Source organism: Schistocerca cancellata, chromosome 7 (assembly GCF_023864275.1).
Source record: "Schistocerca cancellata isolate TAMUIC-IGC-003103 chromosome 7, iqSchCanc2.1, whole genome shotgun sequence".
NCBI classification, from domain to species: domain Eukaryota; kingdom Metazoa; phylum Arthropoda; class Insecta; order Orthoptera; family Acrididae; genus Schistocerca; species Schistocerca cancellata.
Genome location: NC_064632.1, coordinates 370635654 through 370645494, shown reverse-complemented (window position 1 = coordinate 370645494; position 9841 = coordinate 370635654). Strand labels below are relative to the sequence as shown.

The following is a 9841-nucleotide window of genomic DNA, read 5'->3' as shown; positions in this document are numbered from 1 at the left end:
CAGGCGGCGATTTTCTAACCCGTTCGAATTCACTCACATACTGATAGGATGTGTGCTACGAAATCGGGAAATAAATGTCTTCGTGCTGGAGAAAGATGTAGGTCGTAAAAGCGGTAGGGGAAGACAGAGAAATGGAATACAGCCAACAAACTATTGAGGTCGTTGGATGCAAGTGTTAGTCTTAGACGAACTTGGCCCAGGAGAGGAATTCGTGGCAGACCACATCAGTCAAACTAATGAGACGAATGCTGCCTTAAAAAAACCTTTGATATCGGTGAGGCATTTGAACACTTCCTTTTACGTTTCGACTTCGATTGACGGCTCTTCACTTCCTGAGACTGGTGTAACATCGATATTACAGACACAAGGGTTGGAACTTAAACAGTGGCAACTATTTATTCACAACCGGTACGAAAGAGTTACATGTTTGCACCTGTTACTGTCCTTCAAAGTAGTCGCCAGCGTTGTGTAGAACCCGTTGCCAGCGATGTGGAAGGCGTAGTATACCGTTAGCAGAGCCTATTCTGTTGATGGTGCGAATGGAGCAGTCTACTGGCTGTCGAATCTCTGGAACAGTTCTGAAGCGAACGCCGCGAAGCCAAAACTGAAACGCCAGTCCAACGACTGGCGTAATTATGGGTCGCCCCGAAACTCGAAAGGGCGTCAGAGCCCCAGTACGGTGAAAGTTATGGTGATTCTTGTGTACGACTGTGATGGTGTTATCCTAACGCATGACGTTCCTCCACGGCATACCGTCAATGCACAGTATTACTGTTCGTTTTTGGAGCGTCACCTGTGACCAGCTTTGCGAAAGAAGCGGCGACACTTTCTGCGCAACCCACACATCATTTTTCACGACAATGCGCGGGCGCATACAGCGCAAGCTGTGGCTGCTGTGTTCGGTCCATGGGGTGGGAAGTACTGTATCATCCACCATACTCCCCGGACGTAAGTCCTTGTGACTTTGATTTGATTCCGAGGATGAGGGAACCACTTCGTGGTATTCGCTTCAGAACTGTTCCAAAGATTGGACAGGCAATAGACCGCTCCATTCGCACCATCAACAGAATAGATTCTGCTATCGGTACACTACTTCTTCCACATCGCTGGCAACGGGTTCTACACAACGCTGGTGACTACTTTGAAGGATAGTAACAGGTGCAAACATGTAAGTGTTTTTTATTGCTTGTGAATAAATTTTTGTCACTATTTAAGTTCCATCCCTCGCATTTGAAGTCCCACATCAGAGGGCACTGCTTGTCCTGTGTGTGCGGCATATCTTTTCTGTCTCTATGACATATTTCTGGTATATCATTCGAATTAGGTTGAAGTTAAGGCCATTCTGTCTTGGTATTTCAAATTGCTCAGATGTGTGTGTATGTAGCAGCACGTCTAAAATGTTACGACTTCTGGACCACTTGTTACCGTACTAGACCACTTGCTAGCAGCAGACACAGTGGCTGCGCCAAAGACTGAGACGGCGTGGAGTTCTACAATTATTTATTGAACTTTCTTTACAATTTCTCCCTCGTCGTCGCTGCCCAGCCCTGCGGATCCCTCCGCCTCGCTGCTGCTGTGTAGATTCACCGACAATGCGCGCAGCGCGCGCCGCTGACCGCACTCGGGAGCCTCGGGTCACCAGTGCTCCGCTGAAGCCAGGATGCCCTGTGGTTGAGATGAACTCGTCGCCGTTAGGTCAGCTGCCAACGCCTGCTGCCCCAGCGGCTGGGAAGCCGTCAGTCGCGATGTCCGCGAAGTCCCGTAATGGACGGACCACGCGCCGTGGGGCCAGCTGCCGTGAAGTCCGGGTGTCAGTCCCCGGCGGCGCCTGTGACCGAGACCGCGCTGCAGCCGGTCCTGCTGGAAGTTCTCGTTGTAGTTAGTCAGCCATGGTGCCGACCGAAATCGGCCCGACTTCCAGAGCTGAAGTTGACATCTAGCGGTGAACGGGTAACTCCTGCGAGCTGGAACAGAGTTCCGAAATCGTCACCTACGAAGATTGAACATTCGGACACGGACCACGTCCGTCCTCAGATCCGAACTGCTTCCTAATAGCTTCTGTCCGTTTCTGCCTGCACTCCACTATTTATAACCGGCAGGAGGACGTTTTTTACCCTCGGTGGTAGCTTTTTGTTATTACTCCCGCAGTATATTGCAGCGTAACTTAGCTTGCTGGCCTCACTTTCCCTTCCTCAGCACTCTCCAGGCTTCGCTCGGCGCTCGGTCTGCGTGCGTCCTTGCGTCAGTCTGTTGGTAGACTGCTGCTGTCAGCAAGGCTATATGTGCCTGCTTACTTTGCAACACCTCGATCGCCGGCGTGCCTCTGTTTTGCCATTCTCCACTTCATGAAGCAACGCTTACTACATGTGGCCGCAACAAAAAGTTGAATTATGGTTGTTAGACACCCAAATATTACATCATAAGCGTCTTTCTGGCGTTACGTTAAGCATGTTTGGTGACAGAAACGACACTGCTAATATGTCTTCTGTTAACAGGAGGTCCTGGTTTCCGAGAAACATGGAGCCTACAGCGTCCCTAGCCACAGCTGCAGAGGAGGCGACCAGCTTGGACTACATGCTCTGGTTGTTGCATTGGACAGGTGCCATCTGTCACCCCAGGGCGGGCCCGTGGTCGTGTCGCATCTCCTACGTGCTCAGACTGCTCGGAGTGGTCTGTGTTTCTTATACCAACAGTTGCGACGTAGTTGCAATCTACCGCGAAGGAACAAGGGATTTCGACCGTTTCACTTTAACAGTGAGTGTGTTTGAAACCGGCAGCACGTGCGTGTATCGCCGCTGCCACGTCGCTTGGCGCGAGCGCGACTTCCAGAAACTTTCTCAGCAGGTCAGTTCTACCATTTAAGGCGGCGCGCCTTCTGTGCTGCATCAGAAAATCAGGCATCTGTTTCAAATTATAAAATGTATAAACTTTTGGGCTTTGCATCAACCATTAACGTACCAGTATCTGAAGTAGACTGACGGAAAAAATCGCAACACCAAGGAGGAGTTGTGTGACATAAACGACAGTGTGTTTGTAGATTTGAAAAATTATGTCTATTCAAATTTTGCACCAGTCGCATAAGAATGGCGCTAGTAGCGCCACTGTGATGATGAAAGGCAGGTTTACTTTAATTACGAGCTGCAACGGTCGTGAAAATGAGTTACCTTAGAGACTGGATGTGGTGAGCTGATGTTAGTTAAGAATGCCCTTACCCGACAAAGACGCCACTATCAGTCCGTGACTGAGTTTGAACGAGGTCGTATAATAGGGCTGCGAGAAGGTGCCGGTTCCTTCTGTGATATTGCAGAAAGGCTTGGCAGGAATGCAGCTACTGTACATGATTGTTGGCAGCGGTGGTCACGAGATTGTATAGTCGCAAGAACACCGGGCTTCGGACGGACACGTGGCACTACAGAGAAGGAAGAAAATCGTATTCTACGAATGTCTCTACCGCACCATACTGCATCTGCAGCAGCAATTTGAGCAGCAGTTAGCACCATAGTGATACAATGGACTGTTACAAATTGGTTACTTCAAGGACAGATTCGAGCCACACGGCCTGTAGAGTGCATTCCTATGACCTCAAACCACCGCCATTTGCGATTTCAGTGGCGTCAAGCGAGAGCTGATCGGAGAGCACGGTGGAGGTTTGTTGTGTTTCCTGATGAAAGCTGGTTCTTCCTCGGTGCCATGATGGCCATGTGTTGGTTAGAAGGAGACCAGCTGAGGGTCTATCTGCGTGCTAGACGCACAGGAGCCAAACCTGGCGTTATAGCTTGGGGTGCGATTTCATATGAAAGAAGGAGCACTCTCCTGGCTACCCCACGCATCCTGACTGCAAATTTCTACGTCATTGTGGGGCTTCGACCTGTTGTGTTGGCATTCATAAAGAGCATACCAGCAGATGTTTTCCAGCAAAGACACCACTTACCCATATACCGCTGTTGTAACCCAACATGCTCCACAGAGTGTCGACATGTTGCCTTGGCCTGCTCGATCACCGGATCTGTCTCCAACTGATCACGTTTGGGACGTCGCCGGACGACAACTCCAGCGTCATCCACAACCAGCAAGTATTGACCGACTAAGTGTAACAGGTACGGATCTCCAGCCCACAAACTGACACGCGGCGTTGTACCACACAGTGCATGGACGTTCACATGCTTGAATTCAACATTCTAGGAGTTAGGGAGTTCCACCGGTTATTTATGTGCTAGCATTTAACATTTGCAATGGCTGAGCACTCTGTTAAATTAACTTGTGGTCTTGCAATGTTAATCTCTCAAATATGTTACCTAGACAAACATATTCCCAAAATTTCATTAGCCTATATGAATTAATTTTAGGTGTTGCGATTTTTTTCCGTCTGTGTACGTTCAGAATTTCAAAGTAAAACAGATCCTTTGTATGCCAAAATGTATTACAGTAAGTTTTAATCAACAAAACTGTGTTAGTGCCATTTATTGATTTCAAGAAAGCATACGATTCTGTAAGCAGAGAAACGATAGATAAAATCATTGCAGAATTTAATGTTACAGCTAAATTCTCGACAACATTCACGAAATTCTGAGAAATACGGTATCTAAATTGGAATTTATGGAAGAAATATCTTAGTTATTTGAAATAAAAACCGATGTAAGACAAAAGGACGGCTTATCACCTTCATAGCTTAACCGTGTTTTAGAAAAAAAATGTTAGAATCTGGGATTTTTATCAAAAAATCACAAAAATGAAGCAATAATTCTGTGAAAGAAATCAAATGGAATTAAGGTAAACTGTATGGTTTTGTAGACGATTTTGAAATACTTCAAGAAAATCTCATAGAAGCACTTAGTCAAATGAATCTTCAGGGATGAATGTTGAGTAGGTATCAGAATTTTTATTGAACAAAAAATAATGACAACTATAAAAATTGCATCAAAATAAATATAAATACAAATAGGTAAAATAGAGCGAGGCAGTAAATTTAACTATCTTGGAGAAGCCTTACAGTGGAACAGACTGGAAAAATTAGCAACAGTTGTAAGAGTTAATAAAATCTACATAGCATATCATTTGGCAAATAATATCTATGACAGGAAGTGAATATCTGGTAACACAAAACTAAAACACTATACCATATTGCTAAGACAAGAATATATATCTATAATTCCTTTATGACGAACAATAAGCTGAACAGAATAGAGATACTTGGAAGATGGGTTATTGCAGAAATTATATGTTAATTTAGAGATGGCTGGGTAATGAGGGATAATGAGGAGATCTAGCAAAATATACAGCAAATATCATGAGTAATGGGGAAGCAAAGGTTAATCTTTTTCGGACTACCGAATGAATGAGAACAGTCTTCCTATTTTTGCTGGAAAAGAAGTCAAAAGTAGCCAGGATTAAAGAAATACGAGACTTGCGGCATATACATAATCTGCGTAACAAAGATGGTGGTCGTTATAACCAGCACTTTTTGTAGTTGTCATTATAAGACAATATTAGCTTGAATATTAAGAAAGCCATAATTTAATTTTTTTGCTTTATATCAGTACCTGCCCTTGCCAGTATATGTATTAATGCAGTTCTATTAGTTCATCTCCTTTCCCTTCTCTCTGTCCCCTCCGCCCTCTTCTCTGTCCATCTCCATCTCCCCCCTCTCTCTGTCCACTCCCATCACCCCCCCCCCGTCTATCCATCTCCTCCAGCCCCTCTCTCTGCCCCTTCCCCATTTTCCATCTTCTGCCTCCCCTTTTCAGTTAACCTTCTCCTGTCCTCTCTAGATATCCTCTCCCTCTCTTTCCTCCTCCCACCTCTCTTTGTCTGTCTCCTCCTCCCTCACTCTCAGCCCACGTCGTACTCCCTGTTTCTCTACCCATCTTCTATTTCTCTACCCATTTCCCCCTCTCCTCTCTCTGTCCACCTGCTACTCCCGCTTTTCTCTGTCCATTTGTTCTTCCAAACTCTCCTTGTCCATCTGCTCCTTCCACCTCTGCCCATCTCCTCCTACCCCCTCCTCGCTCTCTCTCTGTCCCCCTCCCCTCTCGCTCTGTCCATCTTCTCTTCCATTTCTCTGTCCCTCTCCTCCTCTTCCCTTTCTCTGTCCATTTCCTACTCACATTCCCTCTCTCCATCTCCTCCTCCCTTGTATCTGTGTCCAATGTCCTCCTTCCGTTTCTCTGTCCATTCCCTACCCCCTTCTCCCTCTCCATCTCCTTCTCCAGACTCTCTCTTCCTCCCCCTGTCTCTACCCTCTTACTGCTCTACCCTTTCGCTGTTCATCTCCTCCTCTCCCCTCTCTCTATCGATTTCCCCACCCTGTCGCCATGCCCATTTCGTCCTCGTCCTCCTCCTTCTCTCTCCACGTTATCACGCTCTCACCAATAGGAGACTGGTAGTTCTCAACTCCACAGTATTTCTTTCCAGATAGTACTTAATATGTGAACAAAAAATTGTTGAAATCTTCACAGGGGTTTAAGATCAACTTCTTACCAGTGGATTTACCAGCGTACACAGGTGTCAAATATATTTCACATGTGTTTAATAATCAGAGTGACAGTTACTGAACTATATGAAAAAAACGTAAATTAGTTAAAAACTACCGCTTGCATACGCTTTTTTCGACATGTAAACGTCACTATAGATATTCAGATTTAGGTTATGACATGTTCAATATGCCTGCCATCATTGGCGATGATGTGGCGCAAACAAATAGCGACATTCTGCATGATCCGCTGAAGTGTTGGAACATCGATGTTGTGGATGACCTCCTGAATGGCTGTTTTCAGCTCATCAATGGTTTTGGAGCTATTGCTGTATACCTTGTCTTTAATATAGACTCACAAAAAGGAGTCGCATGTGTTCATATTCAGATATATGGCGGCCAATCGAGGCCCATGCCAGTTGCCCCTGAATACCCTAGAGCCGCAATGCGGTCCCCAAAGTGTTCCTCTATGACATCAAATACTCTCCTGCTTCGATGGGGTAGAGCTCCGTCTTGCATGAACCACGTCTTGTCGAAATCCGGATCATTTTGGATGATGAGGATGAAATCATCTTCCAAAACTTTCACGTTCCGTTCGCTAGTCACCGTGCCATCAAGGAATATCGCACCGGTTATTCCGTGACGACATTGCACACCACACAGTCGCCCATTGGGGGTGAAGACACTTCTCTATCGCGAAATGAGGTTTCTCAGTCCCCCAACTGCGCCAATTTTGCTTATTGACGAACCTTCCAAATGGAAGTGGGCTTCGTCGCTAAACCAAACCATGCATGCGCATACTGATTCCCATCCTGCTCCGCTACCAACCGTGCAGTTTGAATTTCCTAATGCAAACCGTTCAGAAGTTGTGGTGATTTTATTTCATATAGTTCAATAAGTGTCACCCTGTTGTTTGCACATATTTGTTCTCATATTTCACTTGTATCTCTAGCGATTTTCGCACAGGAGTTCAGTTTTCACACAGATTAATGATTTTGGCATCTTATCCCCTGAACCATGCGTCGTACAATGATTTAATTTTGTAGGTACATTGAGCGCATATATGTATACTGTCTGTGAAATGCGTTACGAATAGAGTTAGTAGCAAAGAAGTAAGAAATTTAAATGACATGTATGATGTGGCAGTTTTTCAGGCATCTTAGTTCTTACGACTTCATATCACCTCAAGCTTGTCGTACAGTGATATAATTTCACAGGTACACTGAGTGGTATATGTGAATACTATGTGCAAAATGTATTGCGAATAAATTTAGTAGTAAAGAAGTAATAAATTAAAACGTTATACTTGATGCGACTGTTTTCTGCATGAACATCGAAAGCTGGAGTAGGTGATAAAATTTTTTCCTTTCATAATTTTGTGGGGGCTGGCAGAGAAAAAAAGTTTTGTAAAGATCGGAAATTGTGTTTATTGTTTATTGCAAGTCACTAAGTGTCCTCAGTCTCAAATACTGGCTGAATGAAATGTGAGTATTTGGGGTTTGTGGGTTGCACTACTTTTTCATCCCCAGCCCCAGCCCTTTGATAGATCGGTGGTTCTTACCACCACAGGGTACTACCACACCGGCTCTGTGCAGACAAAACGTGCTGCGTATAAAAAGCTTGGCTGAAATCACCCCAGTGGTTTAGGAGGAGAAATGAAACATACATACATACATATATACGTATGTACATCTATTTTGACAATATGCATGGATAACATGGATACATATGGTTTCCATACATATTCTCATAACTAATAGTTGAACTACAAAGCCCCTAAACAACCTCTGGAAGAGTATAATAGCAACTGTGAGCCACCTTGTACCTAATAAGACACAATGAATTTTCCTTTATAGGCCTGAGGTATCAAACAGAAATTTTAGCTCATGATTAAACACAAGGTGGTGAGTAATTGACTATACGGTTAACACTAGAAGTATTTTTGTCGATCAAGAAATACCAGCACTTATTTTCTCTTTGTGGAACAAGGCACTCCACAACTCGTGAAACAAGGAGGGAATGGGGTGAGCTTTGCCGATGTGTACACAAAAATGTTCAGGAAAACACGTAAAAACTGTTGTAATTCTGGTATCACTGGAATTGTCTCATTCCGCTCCCCTAAAATAACAGGGCAGCAGGAATCAAACTATGTGGTGTGTCGACACCACCATGTTGACACGTGGCACTATGTATTGTGGACTGGACGCATCGTAGCCGCTTCACGTCTGCGCCTGACTGCCATTCGAGAACTTGTAATAGTCTACATTTGACATTCTGCGTTATCCCGCACCACTGTTCAAAGACAAGCAGCAGCCGCTATAGGGAATTACGGTCCCATGCGTAGGCTGCTATTAACACCACATTCCTAATGACTGCGTGGCTTGAAAGCATGGACTGCCGATGAATCGCTTCCCATTGTCTTCAGTGATAAATCTCAGTTGTGCACTACCCCAGATGACGTTCGTCGGTAAGTCTTATTCTTCCAGTGTTTTGGAGAGTACCAACAGTAGTACTCCTGGCATCATGATGTGGAAAGCCATCGAATATGACTTCAGGTCATGGCTAGTACTGATGGTTGAAACTCCAAAAGCACAACGATACACTATGGACATCCTGCAGTCATTACCTAAGTACTGTGGTGCTATTTTTCAATAGGACAATGCCCGTCCATGCACATAATGTATGTCTACGGTCTGCGTGGTTTGAGGTATTCCCATGGCCAGCAAGGTCCACAGATCTGTCGCTGACAGAACATGCGTGGGTCCAGTTCGGAAGTCAACTCCATCCCAGTGGGCCAGCTTCCCTCAGCAGAGCGTACAACGGCTTTATGACACTGTTTTCAATTACTGCATGAATCCAGGCTGCAGAAGTGAGATGGCATACTGATAAATTGACTCTTATTGTCTAGTTCTTTGTCAATTGGAAACGATATTGTAATCACTAAAATAACATCACATGCCCTAACAGTCTGTGAAGTCTCACTTAGTTTGTTCCTCCCCTAAAGGATGCCTCGGTTTTTTTTTTTACTCGGCACTTTCTATGCATGGGACGATTGCTTGATTATTCTCAAGCACGAGTATAGCCACTTACTAGGTTGTTTCTCGAAATCTGTACAGGCACCTCTTTTTCATAGATTTAGAAAACTATAGTAAGTAACTAACTTACAATCTGACTTTTTAAACTCTAAATCCATAATACACTCATGCTCATAAATTAAGGATAATGGTGATACGTGGTGAAACAACGCTCTAGTGGGCGGTTTGCGGGTTTAAATCGCCACGGAGTATGACCGTGCGGTGCATTTGACCTGCGGTCGTCGCACGGTGGTGCTGGCAGCAGTCCACATACGCAGAGCTGTGTTTGTGCATGTCA

The 9841-nt window shown here is 44.9% G+C and overlaps 1 protein-coding gene across 1 annotated transcript in view; it reads left to right on the top strand.

Moving 5' to 3' along the window:
• Positions 1-2835: 2835 nt before the first annotated feature.
• Positions 2836-9841, top strand: part of LOC126092544 (uncharacterized) — an 85522-nt gene continuing 78516 nt past the window's right edge. The window contains exon 1 of the mRNA XM_049908202.1: positions 2836-2844. The gene's annotated coding sequence lies outside the window, so the exon portion shown is untranslated. The remainder of the gene's footprint in view (positions 2845-9841) is intronic.